The sequence below is a fragment of the Glycine max genome, chromosome 6 (genome assembly GCF_000004515.6).
Source record: "Glycine max cultivar Williams 82 chromosome 6, Glycine_max_v4.0, whole genome shotgun sequence".
NCBI classification, from domain to species: Eukaryota; Viridiplantae; Streptophyta; class Magnoliopsida; order Fabales; family Fabaceae; genus Glycine; species Glycine max.
Window position 1 is genome coordinate 23,345,917 of NC_038242.2, and position 14,471 is coordinate 23,360,387.

The 14,471-nt window shown below is 38.4% G+C and overlaps 1 non-coding gene across 1 annotated transcript; it reads left to right on the plus strand.

The window, feature by feature from the left end:
- Positions 1 to 549: 549 nt before the first annotated feature.
- LOC113002077 (small nucleolar RNA R71) lies at positions 550 to 656 on the plus strand. Its single transcript, XR_003267605.1, has one exon. It is a non-coding gene; the product is annotated as a small nucleolar RNA R71 (small nucleolar RNA).
- Positions 657 to 14,471: the final 13,815 nt, after the last annotated feature.

Below are 14,471 nucleotides of genomic sequence, written 5' to 3' on the forward strand. Positions count from 1 at the left end.
TGTTGTTGTTGCTGAGGGCTGGACCATCTGAGGTTAGGGTGATTCCTCCATCCAGGATTGTATCTGTTGCTGGAGAGGTCATAATTGCTCTGCTGTGGTTGATTTTGCTGCTGAGGTTGAGGAGGTCTATTGTAAATATTTGCAGCATAAGCTTTAGGTTGCTCAATTGCTCCAGGTTGCTGCATGGAAGGGCAAAGGTCTGTATGGTGGTCAGCAGAGGAGCACAAACCACAAACCCTTGCGACAGGTACAGATTTCTGATTCAAGGCCAGCTGGGTTACCAAGATAACCAATGCATCCAGTTTGCCTTCAAGCTTCTTAGTTTCAGATGATGCAGATGGGTTTGTAGCTACCTCATGCACTCCTCTAATGACTATGGCATCATTTCTGGCGCTAAACTGCTGGGAGTTAGAGGCCATCTTCTCAATTAAATTTCTGGCTTCAGCAGGAGTCATGTCTCCAAGGGCTCCACCACTGGCAGCATCTATCATACTTCTCTCCATATTACTGAGTCCTTCATAAAAATATTGGAGAAGAAGCTGTTCTGAAATCTGATGGTGGGGGCAACTGGCACATAGTTTCTTAAATCTCTCCAAGTACTCATACAGGCTCTCTCCACTGAGTTGTCTAACACCTGAGATATCCTTCCTGATGGTTGTGGTCCTGGAAGCAGGGAAAAATTTCTCTAAGAATACTCTCTTAAGGTCATCCCAGCTCGTGATGGACCTTGGAGCAAGGTAATACAACCAGTCCTTTGCCACTCCCTCTAATGAATGAGGAAAAGCCTTCAGAAATATGTGATCCTCTTGGACATCTAGGGGTTTCATGGTGGAGCAGACAATGTGAAATTCTTTCAAATGTTTGTGCGGGTCTTCACCTGCAAGGCCATGAAACTTTGGAAGCAAATGAATCAGTCCAGTTTTAAGAACATATGGGACATCCTCATCAGGGTATTGGATGCACAAGCTTTCGTAGGTGAAATCAGGTGCAGCCATTTCCCTTAGAGTCCTCTCACGGGGTGGAGGTTGTGCCATGTTCTCCGAATGTGCAAAATTAGAATGCTCAGAATCAGAATGCTCAAAATTATAATGCTCAAGATCAGGATGTTCAAAATCACCAATAACAGAATGCACAGCTTCACCAGTAATGGAATGCTCAGAATGATCAAAAGGTATAAAATGATGCCTAACTAATCTATGAAATGTCCTATCTATCTCAGGATCAAAGGGTTGTAAGTCAGATGGATTGCCTCTAGTCATACACTACATTCAGCATGCACACAACTAGTTGCCTTATCATGTAAATAAAGGTGTAGGTTTGGACTACAGCTACCCTCAAATGATATCCAAATGACTTGAAATTTTGTGAGAAACCTTATAAAATGATGAGAAGATAGCACAAAAAATTTCAGACAAAAATTCAAAGTCTAACTATGAAAGCTAAAAATGGTAAGTTAAGAAAAATAAGTGAATAAAACTTGAAAAATAAAAAACTTTTGACAGAATCGCTTTTTTTGGACGATGGAGACCTCAGCCGGCCTATGGCCGGCTACCATGGCATAGGAAATTTTTTTCTACCCCAAATGCATATATAATAATTGCGATTCTGATAACCGGAGCAAAAGTTATGGCCGTTTGAAGTTTTGACAAACACAAAATTTGCTACTTTTTTTGGAACTTTCATATCTGACCAAACTAAAGGCTCTAGCTATTTTTCCCACAAAATATGGATTAAAAGAAGTTACCACAAAAAAATTCAGCCAAAAATAACAACCCTAGCTACTAAAACAAAAAATCTCAAATAATTCAGCATGGGTGGTCGCTAAAATCCGTCTCTAATTGATTTCTACTACTACTCTGTTTTTGCCGCAAGCACACTCTTCACAGCAAAACACCCAAGACTGAAATAGGGGAAACGCTTAAAGGGAAAACTGAAACAGAACACACATTAAACAAAATACCAGGACACTAAACAACATTAACACACATACTAACACAATACTAACAATTAAACATAAAACACGAAAGGATTAAACACACAACACTAGCTAGCTATTATGAACCTTTGGACACTGCTCCCCGACAACGGCGTCAAATTTGATCGAGGCCGTACCCGAATCAAATAAACATGAAAATGCAGTAACTAGGAAGTGATCCTAGGTCGTTTCCCAGCGAGCAGTGACAAACCAAATGTTCATAATATACTTACAGTAACAGTAACGATTGGGGGGGGGGGTTTGGTTGTTTGGTAATTAAAGAGCAGAACAAGTAAACTGGAATACGAAACTACTAATATTAAAAACGGGTTGTTTCCTCTGATTCAGAAGCCATTCTCTTATCCTGGGTTATGGAAAATTCGTCCCTAACAGTCAACCACTTAATCCAACCCTGTTTCAATTTACTAAGCGAAAATCAACTTAGGGTTTTCAATACGTGATTAGGCACCACATACACCAGTTAGCCCTTCGTCCATTAAGCATGAACGCAAGTTAGGCTCAGAGGCAATTAATCGAACACGAAGCATGCACTGATTAATATTCATGAAATTGGGATAACTGGTGAAGGGAAAACTGCCAGGAACCCACATTACAAGCGAAACCTCAAAGAGAGTTGGGCTTCGTCATCAAAAGGAAAGAACACCAGAAAATCTAGCCTTCCATGGATTCAAACAGAAAACGCAAATGAAACATGAAACAGAAACATAAATGAACAGAAACGTAAATGAACAGAAACGTAAATGAAAGTAGAAGAAGAAGCACGAATGAACTCGTAATTAGAAGCAGAAAACGGAAATTTGCATTAAGAACGAAAATTGTAACAAGGGAACAGAAAAACGTGAAAACCTAAAACCAAAGCTCTGAATAATGAAAATAGCAGAATAGAATGCCTTGCACGAATCCCAAGGCAGCTATTTAAAAAGAGTCACTCAAAGTCACTGGGCCCTATTACAATACTCTGGCCCAAAACGAAATAAACACTGAACAACATAAAATAAAATTGCGAAATTTCCTAATTAGAAATTAACTAAGGTAAGCGCTGCTTTATTTGCCCTCTTCAAGTCCACAACTAAAATCCGGATCAAGCCCAATGTTTCATTAATTCCTGAAATTAGATTAAAAACATCAAATTAGCTAAATGAGCCCAAATAATAAAACTGCCTAATTAATTGACAATTAAGACCAATCAATAATTAAAATGGTGCAAAAAGGGTTTAGAAAATAGAAGAAAATGATGGCACATCACAAGCCCAATCCAATTAAATTTTAGAGGGGGAGGTGAGCATTTGCTTGCTACACCCCATTGCCACATCATATAGTCACACTTTGTGCATGTCCTTCATGCTTTACATGCCTCATGACACCTAAGCACACTTAGTGGAGAATCTTGGACTTGATCTTGGATTAGTGGGCTGAACCATAAATTAGTGAAATTTTGGCTCCACAATTTGGCTCCACAAATTCAAGTGAAATTTGAATAGAAATTCAAATTTCCCTCCAATTTTGTGTGACACTTAGGCTATAAATAGAGGCCATGTGTGTGCATTTTTTCAACTTTGATCATTTGAAAATTAAACTTCAGATTTCAGAGCTCTTTTAGAGCACAAATTTTGTGCTCTTCTCTTCCTCTCCCTTCATTCATCTCCTTCTTCTTCCAAGCTCTTATCCATGGCCTCCTATGGTGGTGAGCTTCTTCTAGACTCATCTTCTCCTTGAAGTGGCGTCTCCTCTCTCTCTTCCTTCTCCATTCCACTGCCATTCATCTTCCAAGAAGCAAAGGAATCCATTGATGAAGAAGATCCTAGGCCTACAAGCTCCAATGGAGCTTACATCATGTGGTATCAAGAGCATCTTCATCTAGGTGATGTTCTTTTGCTTCCTCTATCTGTTTGTTCGGTGAATTCTCTTTAATTCCTTGTTCTTCATCTTATTCTACATGTATATCCTCCATTGTCTTGTGGTTTGGTGCTGTTTAGAGTAGATTCAAAAAAAAAAAATTGATTAAATCTTAGATCTACACTTGTTCTTGCATTTCTATGGTTCAAATTTTGTAGATCTACTCTTGAATCATGTTTTTGTGTTGATTTTAGGTTCTATCATTTTTCATTCATAATATTCTTGTGCTGAACCTTAGATCTAAATTTTCTTCCAAAATATTGATTAGAAAAAAAAACACAAAAATCTAAGTGTAAATCACTTAATCCATGTTGTCTTAGAGTCATGCTTAGTCATAATAATTGTCACATTATGTTCTAAGTTTGTGTTGAATTTTTATTTTGTTGATTGAATTCTAGATAAATTTGTTCATGTATTCTTGTCATTCTTAGCCTATCTTTTGAATTTTGAGTCTAATTCATGCATGTTATTTAGTTCATAACATGTTCTAAATAATTTCCTAGAAGTAATCTTGTTGTTGAACTTTTTTTTGTTTTCTAAGTTTCCTACATGATGCCTATGATGAAGTTGAGTTGTGGTGCTGAGTTGTGGCTGGATTTGTGAATCAAAATAAGTCTTAAGCTCTCTTGAATTTTGTTATTCAAGATAATTGAGCATAAGCAAACACAAATTGTAACTATCCAAGCCTTAAGCAACATAAACACTACTCTTGATTTCTAGGTTGGAATCGCTGGTGCTGGCAGCTTGAACATACAAACTTGTATAAATTACTGGGAATTGGTCACTACTTGTTTTGACCTGAAATTTTTAATAAATTTTATATACATCTTCACCAAAATTATGAAAAAAGAACCAAGCAATTTGGATTAAAGGAAAAAAATAAGAAAAATCACACAAGTTGGAAGAAAAATCAGTGTCCAGGAAAAAAAAAAGTGTAAGGGAAGTGTGCTTGTTGTTTTGGCTCAAATTTTGTTCTATAATTGGTGCCTATTTTATATCAATCCTAGTTCTGAAATTTCAATTTAAAATTACTGTGAATACAAGTTCCAAAACTCGAGGTTTCTTGAGTCTTTTTTTTAGTTTTTTTTTACTCTACTCTAGAGCCATTCTAAGATTCTCTTTGAGTCCTAGCTTGCTTTTATGTGCTTTTCTTTGCTTTAATTGTTGAATAATCCTTGAAAATTTGTCTCGTTAAAACTCTATTGGTTTAGCTTTCATTTCATTTCTTTTGGTCTTTGGTTATTGCTTGTCTCTTTGTTTCCTTGTTTGTGAGTTGCCATATAGGGAATTGGAAAGGAGGATTGGTGCCATCCCTTGAAGAATTTGAGTCAAGAATCAAGGGGCCAACCACCTTAAGAGCTATTGGACTAAGAAGCACTCCAAATTGAGTGAATCACCAAAGAGAGAACAACCACCAAAATTGAGGACCTTTTTGTAATTTTTTTAATTTTGAATTTACTTACCTTCATTGCTTTCAAATTTTGTAACAAAAAGGTCTTTCATTGGAAGTAAGTTGGGAGCCTCTAATAGGTCACCCTACTTCAATTTGTGTGTAATAATTTTATGAAATTTTTCCTTAGGATAGTGAGTGTTTTGTTGGGAATCTTAAATGAGGTCATCCAAACACTCTTAGGATCCGCCTAGTTTACATTTCTTTCACTTTAATTTCTTGCTTACTTTCATAGTTTATTTTCTTTACTAGCCACACCTAGTTTATCTTGTTATTGCATAGTAATCTCTTCTTTCTTATCACGCTTATCTTGAGTTCTTTTGGAACCTTAGCTTTTACCTTTTTTACAAACCCCCAACAAGAAAGAACCACAACTTAGGAACCAACATGAGTCATCATTCATCTAGTGTTAATGCCGAGGGTACTAGTCATAAGGACCCTCTATCTAGAATCTTAGATGAGTTGAGTTCCCTCAAGTTATGGAAAGAAAAACTAGAAAGAAAAGGAAAAGGAAAAGAGAGGGTAAAAATAAATCAAGATGAGAGGGAACAAATAAGGGAAGAAGAAAGAAGGAAAATACTAAAAGAGTTAAGAAAAGGAAAGCATGCCTCCTATAGTAGTCATAACTCTTGCAAGAGCCTAAGTGATGAACTTCGTGACTATTATGAAGGAAGGCATAGGTCACATCTTAGACCTCACTCCAATAGGAGAGAAAAGGAAAAAAAGCCTCAAGAGGCTAACATTAACCTGCCATACTTCCATGGGAAGGACAATGTAGAGGCTAACTTAGATTGGGAAATAAAGGTAGAGCAACAACTTAAAAGAAAGTCTACTTCAAAATCTTATGGCTCTCACTCTTATCCAAAGAAAGACCAAGGTCAAGGCATCTTAGGGGTGACACCTTCTAAGCCCAAAGATGATAAGGGGAAGACAATAAAAAAGTAACCCCTTAAGGCTAGTATGCAAGAAAAGACTAGCTCCATGAAGTGCTTTAAATGTCTTGGAAGAGGACACATTACTTCTCAATGCCCCACCAAGAAAACCATGATTATGATGGGCCAAGATATTTATAGTAGCCAAGATGAGGCTACTAGTTCACCTTCCTCTAGTGAAAGTGAAGAAGCAAAAGGGGAATCTAGTAAAGAGATCTACCCCCAAGAAGAAGGACAACCTTTAATGGTTAAGGAGAAGTGTAAGGAGGTAAGTGTCTCCTCCAAGAGGTTAGCTAAGAAGGAAAGACATTTTGAAATAAAGACAAATATTAAAGAAATTTCCCCTCTTAGACAACCTCCACATTTTCTCCTTTGTAAAAAGACACTTGTTAGCATTGCCACACCTCTTAGACTTGAGTTTATTCCTCAAGTAAAGGAGTTGTTGGATGAGGGTTGGGTTCGCAAGAGCTTAAATCCTTGTGCTTTTTTGGTGCCCAAAATAGGTATTATTAGGCACCAAATCCCTAAAATAGGTGGTATGATGAATGCTTTGAATGGTGTAACCCTCTTTTATAAAATCACTCGTGCACCCAACATCTTCATGACTTGTGTACATAGGGACTCATTAGGTAGGTTTGTTCTTATTTTTTGTTTCAATACAAACTTATGTACTCGTATGGGACACCTTAGGTTTGTCATACTTTTTGGTAGGAATAATCAACATGAAAATACAGAAAAAGGTATGTTTTATTGCATTACTTTCTTAATTTTTTAAATAGTGATCAAGGGGTTCCCATGAACTCTAAGAGAATAAAGGTCATTCCTGAGTGGTCTACTCCACCAAGTATAAGGAAAATTTGGGGCTTCCATGACTTAACAAACTTTTACAAAAGGTTTGTCCCATATTTTTCTATACTTGTAGCACCACTCATTGAGTTGGTGAGGAACCATGTCCCTTCATGGGAAGATGCCCAGGAAATGGGTTTTCAGACCTTACCTTACTTCAACATACCAAACACCACTAATACATATGTTTTTGTTCTTTTTACAGGTGTTGACGAAAAAAGCCCAGAGTTTTAAAAACCTCAGGATTTGAGGTCAAATCCTTTTCAAGGGGGAGGGAATGATGCAATCCTACCCCATAAGGGCATTGGATAGAAGACCCCAAGAAAATTGGGCCAGAGATGCAAGAGAAGGCCTTAGGGTTCTCATGAGTCTTAGGGTAGATTTTGGGCCCATGGGCTAAGTATGAGCCCGCTTATCTTTGTACATATTAGATTAATGTTTCATTATTTTTGGGCCTTGTATTTAGGGCTCCATAATATAGGTAAGGTACCCTAAAAATGTAGGATTTTTGCAGCCCTTGTATTTTAGGGCACCTAGACTAGTTTTTGTATTAAGGGTAGTTTTGTAATTTCACATGCATTGAGTGAATATTTGATGTGTGTGGTTGGAAATAAATTTAATAGAATTGGGACAAGCCCAATCCAATTAAATTTTTGAAGGGGAGGTGAGCATTTGCTTGCTACACCCTATTGTCACATCATATAGTCACACTTTGTGCATGTCTTTCATGCTTTACATGCCTCATGACACCTAAGCAAACTTAGTGGAGAATCTTGGACTTGATCTTGGATTAGTGGACTGAACCATAGCTAAAATTCACTAATCATAATTAGTGAAATTTTGGCTCCACAAATTCAATTTCAAATTCAAGTGAAATTTGAATTGAAATTCAAATTTCCCTCCAATTTTGTGTGACACTTAGGCTATAAATAGAGGCCATGTGTGTGCATTTTTTCAACTTTGATAATTTGAAAATTAAACTTCAGATTTCAGAGCTCTTTTAGAGCACAAAATTTTGTGCTCTTCTCTTCCTCTCCCTTCATTCATCTCCTTCTTCCTCCAAGCTCTTATCCATGGCTTCCTATGGTGGTGAGCTTCTTCTAGACTCATCTTCTCCTTGAAGTGGCGTCTCCTCTCTCTCTTTGTTCTCCATTCCGCTTCCATTCATCTTCCAAGAAGCAAAGGAATCCATTGATGAAGAAGATCCTAGGCCTACAAGCTCTAATGGAGCTTACATCAAGCCTGGTGCTCCAATCCTTTCTGTTCGGCTGCACAATCTTCTCCAAGATCCTTTTTATCTCCCTATTTGAAATCTCAGCCGGCCCATTAGTTTGGGGGTGGTAAGGTGTGGAAATTCTGTGCACGAACCCATACTTTTTGAGCAAGGCATACATGGATCTGTTACAAAAATGGGTGCCTTGATCACTAACGATGGCTCTAGGGACTCCAAACCTACAAAATCCACAACAACCTTAGCATTATTAGTTCTAGTGGCTTTGGCTTCCACCCATTTTGAAACATAATCAACAGCAAGGAGAATATAAACAAAACTAAAAGAGACAGGGAAAGGCCCCATAAAGTCTATACCCCAGACATCAAATACCTCACAAAACAACATGGGTTGTTGAGGCATTTTCTGTCTCCATGAAAGTGAGCCGCCTGCTCTCTGACAAGGCTCACAAGTGCTACAGATTCTCCACGCATCCTTGAAGATGGTGGGCCAATAGAAACCGCAGTCAAGCACCTTGCGAGTTGTCCTTTGTATGCCAAGATGGCCACCTGATGCGGAAGAATGACATAATTGCAGGACCGAGTCAATCTCATGGTCTGGAATGCATCTCCTAATAACCTGGTCACTGCACAACTTCCACAAAAAGGGGTCATCCCAAATATAATGCTTAGCATCGCTCTTAATTTTAACAGTTTGAGCTTTAGATGCTAAGGGAGGAAAAACAGAAGCAACCAAATAATTCACAATATTAGCAAACCAAGGAGTGGGGAAGGAATCAGAAATATTATACAGAATGTACAAATGGTCATCGGGAAAATCATCCCGAATGGGTGAGTCCTCAGATGCATGCTCAATCCTACTCAGGTGGTCAGCCATGAGGTTCTGTGCACCGCTCTGATCACGGATCTCCAAATCAAACTCTTGGAGCCAAAGCATCCACCTGATCAATCTAGGCTTTGATTCAGCCTTCTTCAACAGGTACTTCAGAGCTACATGGTCAGTATAAACAATAACACGAGTACCAAGCAAATATGAACGAAATTTCTCAAGAGCAAAAATTATCGCTAATAGCTCATTCTCTGTGGTAGTGTAATTTGCTTGGGCAGCATCCAAAGTTCTGGAAGCGTAGTAGATCACCCGAGGCAGCTTGTCAATCTTTTGAGCAAGGACTGCCCCCAATGCATAATTGGATGCATCGCACATCAGCTCAAATTGGGTTGTACAATCAAGTGCCTGAATGATAGGGGTGGTAGTCAACGCACGCTTGAGGTAATCAAAAGCCTCTTTGCGCCAATCATCAAAATCAAACTCCACCTCCTTTTGCAGCAAATTGGATAGTGGAAGGGCCACTTTGCTAAAGTCCTTGATAAAGCGCCTATAAAACCTTGCATGGCCAAGAAAAGAATGAACCTCTTGCACGCAAGAGGGGTAAGGCAATTATGAAATAACAGCTATCTTTGCAGGGTCAACCTCTATGCCCCTATTGGAAATGATATGCCCTAAAACTTTACCTTGTTCTACCATGAAGTGACATTTTTCAAAATTCAGCACAAGGTTAGTTTCAATGCATCTATTAAGAACTCTATCCAGACTATCCAAACATGCATCAAAAGAGGATCAATAAATAGTAAAATCATCCATAAACACCTCTATGCAACTCTCGAAAAAGTCACTGAAAATGCTAAGCATACACCGCTGGAAGGTACTAGGGGCGTTGCATAGGCCAAAGGGCATCCTCCTATAGGCAAAAGTGCCAAAGGGATAGGTGAATGTGGTCTTTTCTTGATCCTCAGGAGCAATATGAATTTGTAAATAACCAGAAAAACCATCAAGAAAACAGTAATGAGACTTACCTGCCAAGTACTCCAGCATTTGATCAATGAATGGCAGCGGAAAATGATCTTTTCTGGTTGCCTGGTTCAGCCTCCTATAATCAATACAGACTCACCAGCTGTTCTGCACTCTGGTGGGGATAAGCTCATCCCTCTCATTCTTGATCACTGTGATGCCTGTCTTCTTAGGAACCATTTGGACTAGACTCACCCATTGGCTGTCAGAAATGGGGTAGATGATTCCAGCTTGCAAGAGCTTGGTCACCTTCTTTTTCACCAAATCTAGAATGATGGTGTTGAGTTGCCGTTGTGGCTGCCTCACTAGCTTAGCTCCATCCTCTAAAAGTATCCTATGCATGCAGGTAGATGGGCTAATACCAGGAATGTCTTCTAAAGTCCATCCAATGGATTTCTTGTGCTTCTTGAGCACTAGCAACAACTTCTGCTCTTGCTCAGCAGCAAGGGAGGTAGAGATGATCATTGGAAATTTTTCCTTGTCCTCCAAGTAAGCATACTTGAGGTTTACTGGTAAGGGCTTCAACTCTGGTGTGGGTGGTGGCTGAACAGTGGGAGGAACCAGGGTAGGAGATGAGGAGGAGGGTTCCTCAGCCTGTAACTCATAAAGCAAGTCAGAAGTATATGAACTTCATGTAACATGGTTAGTGCATTCTGACTCTAAAAAATCAACATCAAGAGGTACAACAGCCAGAAAATCAGAACTAGACTCAAATTCAAATTTACTCTCAGCATAAAAATCAGATACAGGATCAAATTCAAACTTAGATTCAAATTCAATGCATGAGGAATGACAAGTATGTAGATCAGATAAAAATGGATGTTTCTGTTGGATCGAGTGGCCTTAGAATAATTAAGAAAGGGGGTTGAATTAATTATTCCTAAACCTTTACTAATTAAAAAATTACTCTTCTAAGACTTTTACTAAATTGTTAAGAGAATGAGGAGTAGAAGAGAAACTTAACAGAAAGTAAAAGCGGAAATTAAATGCACAGCGGAAAGTAAAAGAGTAGGGAAGAAAGAAGCAAACACCCAAGAGTTTTTATACTGGTTCGGCAACAACCCGTGCCTACATCCAGTCCCCAAGCGACCTGCAGTCCTTGAGATTTCTTTCAACCTTGTAAAATTTCTTTTACAAGCAAATATCGACAAGGGATGTACCCTCCCTTCTTCTCGTTGAACCTAGTGGATGTATCCTCCACTAGAACTAATCCACAAGAGATGTACCCTCTCTTGTTCTCAGTCAAACCCAAGTAGATGTACCCTCTACTTTTACCACAAAGGATGTACCCTCCAATGTGTTAAGACAAAGATCTCAGGCGGTTAAACCTTTGATACTTTGTGAATGGGGATACAAAAGAATTCTCAGGCGGTTAGTCCTTTGAAAACTTTTGTATAAGGGAAAGGGAAGAATCAAAAGAATTCTCAGACTGTGTCGTTTTGAATTCTTTGACAAGGGAGAAGGGAGACACAAAAGAGTTTAGGCGGTTAGTCCTTCGTTCTTTTGGAAAAGGGAGAAGAGAGACACAAAAAGAATTTTGGCGGTTAGTCCTTGGTGAATTCTTTTTGGCAAAGGGAGAAGAGATGAAAACAATGAATAGCACAAGTTTTCAAGGTTTAGAAAACCAGAAAACTTTGGAAAGCTTTTGGCACAAAGAAGAAGAAGAAATTCAAAGAGATTCAAGGCTTGTAAAGGATTGTATAAGATTGATTGGAAAACTGTTCAAGATACTTGAAATGCAAAACAAAGCCTTGTTTTTATAGACTCTTCATGTCTGGTCAAGACAACCATTAGAAGTGTTATGACTTTTAGAAAAACTTAAAAACCAATTTGAAAAAGTCAAAAACTATTTGAAGAGTTACATCTTTTGATTTTATTCAGAAACAATCATTGGTAATCGATTACCAAATCTGTGTAATCGATTACACAAAGCTTTTATGTGAAAGGATGTGACTCTTCACATTTGAATTTGAATTTCAACGTTCAAAGGCACTAGTAATCGATTACCAAAACATTGTAATCGATTACAGCTTTATGAAATTAATTGGAACGTTGTAAATTCAATTTGAAAACTTTTTCAAAAGAATTTTGCTACGGGTAATCGATTACAACAATCTGGTAATCGATTACCAGAGAGTAAAAACTCTTTGGTAAACATGTTTTGTGAAAAATCCATGTGCTACTCAGTTTTTGAAAAATCATTTTCATACTTATCTTGATTAAGTCTTCTCTTAATTCTTGAATCTTGAATCTTGAATCTTGATCTTGATTCTTGAAGCTTGATCCTTGAATCTTGATTCTTGAATTCATCCTTCTTCTTGAATCTTGAAGTGTTCTTCAACTTTTCCTCTTGAGTCTTGAATTTGTTCTTGATTTCTTCTTGAACATCTTGAACTCATCCTTTGATTGACCTTTGAGGTTTTTGTCATCACCTTTTGTTATCATCTTTTGTTATCATCAAAACATCTTTGAATCACTTTTGATTCACCATGAAGCTTTGCTTCTACAGTTTCCTACCATGAAGAGAATCGAAATCAAACATATAATCATCAACAATCTGATCAAGTATCTCAGCACGAGAAATAGAATGATCCTCAGATGGATGTTTCATGGCATCAAAAATGTTAAAATGAACAACAATATCACCAAATTCTGTAGACAATGTGCCAGCATAAACATCTATCTTGGTTCGGGCTATTTTCATAAATGGTATGCCTAAAATAATTGGACCTGAACCATGGGAAAATCCCTCTCCCATATCAAGAATATAAAAATCAGCAGGAAAAATAAGTTCACCAACCCGAACCAACACATCCTCTATGAAACCTGTGGGGTGAGCAAAACTTCTATTTGCGAAATGAATCACCACATCTGTAGGTTGCAAAGGTCTAAGAGATAAAGAATTGAAAATGGACAAAGGCATGACATTAATTGATGCTCCTAGATCTAGCATGGCATTCTAAAATTTGTTGTTCCCAATAATGCATGGTATACAGAAAGTACCTGGGTCCTTACATTTCTCAAGAATGTGAGGAACAGATTTACCTATCAATGTTCACACATTTCTGCCCATGCTAATCTTTTCATTGCCTTTGAGCCTCCTTTTGTGGGTGCATAACTCCTTTAGAAACTTGGCATGTCTTGGAGTTTGCTTGATGGCATTTAGCAGAGGTATGTTCACCTCTACTTTCCTGAAGGTCTCCAAGATCTCCTTATCCACTTCTTCCATCTTTTTGTTTGGAATTGCTCTAGGTGGAAATGGAAGAGGGATAGGAGGCTGCTGCAAGTCAAAACTACTAGAAGAAGGTCCACTTGCATGAAAATTTTTGTTAGCTCCCTCATGATCAGGAAGCTTTCTTTTTTGTGTAGCTAGCTCATCCTCTTTTTTAGGTGTAGAATGAAGCTTGACAGGTTCAGGTGTAGGTGCTGCTACTGGTGGAGGCACTTCAATTTTCTTGCGAGACCTCAAGGTGATGGCACTCACATTTTCGGATTCTGCACAGTTTGTGAATGCAATTTGTCAGAATTTTGGGACTGAGCTTGGTTCAACTGAGTAGCCATCTGCCCCATCTGATTTTTCAGACTCTGGATAGAGGCTCTTGTCTCTTGCTGAAATTGCATATTCTGGATGGTCATTTGCCTCACTAATTCCTCTAAGGAAGGTTGAGAAGGGGCCTCAGTTTCTTGTTGTCTTTGTTGTTGTTGTTGCTACTGTTGCTGCATTGGAAGAGGAACATATGGCCTGCTTGGACCAATAGCATTCTAGAAAGGAGGGACAGGCTGTTGTTGTTGTGGAGGATTTGTCCATCTCAAATTTGGATGATTCCTCCAACCTGGATTATATCTGTTGCTTGAAAGATCATAATTATTTTGTTGTTGTTGGTTTTGCTGCTGATGGGGTCTATTATAAATGTTTGCAGCATAGGCTTCAGGTTGCTCATTGACTCAAGATTGCTGCAAAGAAGGACAAAGATTTGTATGGTGATCAGCAAAAGAACATAGACCACAGACTCTTGCAACAGTAACAGGTGCATATGTAGATTTCTGATTTATGGCAAGCTGAGTTACTAGGTTGACCAAGGCATCAAGTTTTCCCTCAAGCTTCTTATTTTCAGTAGATGTAGATGAATTCATGGCCACATCACGGACTCCTCTAAGGACAATAGCATCATTGGACTTTAAAAAGAGTATTACAGAATAGCCTTGGAGACTTATGCAGTGTCTGGGATGCCATGAACAACATGATGACACTACATCACACGGAAATTAAAG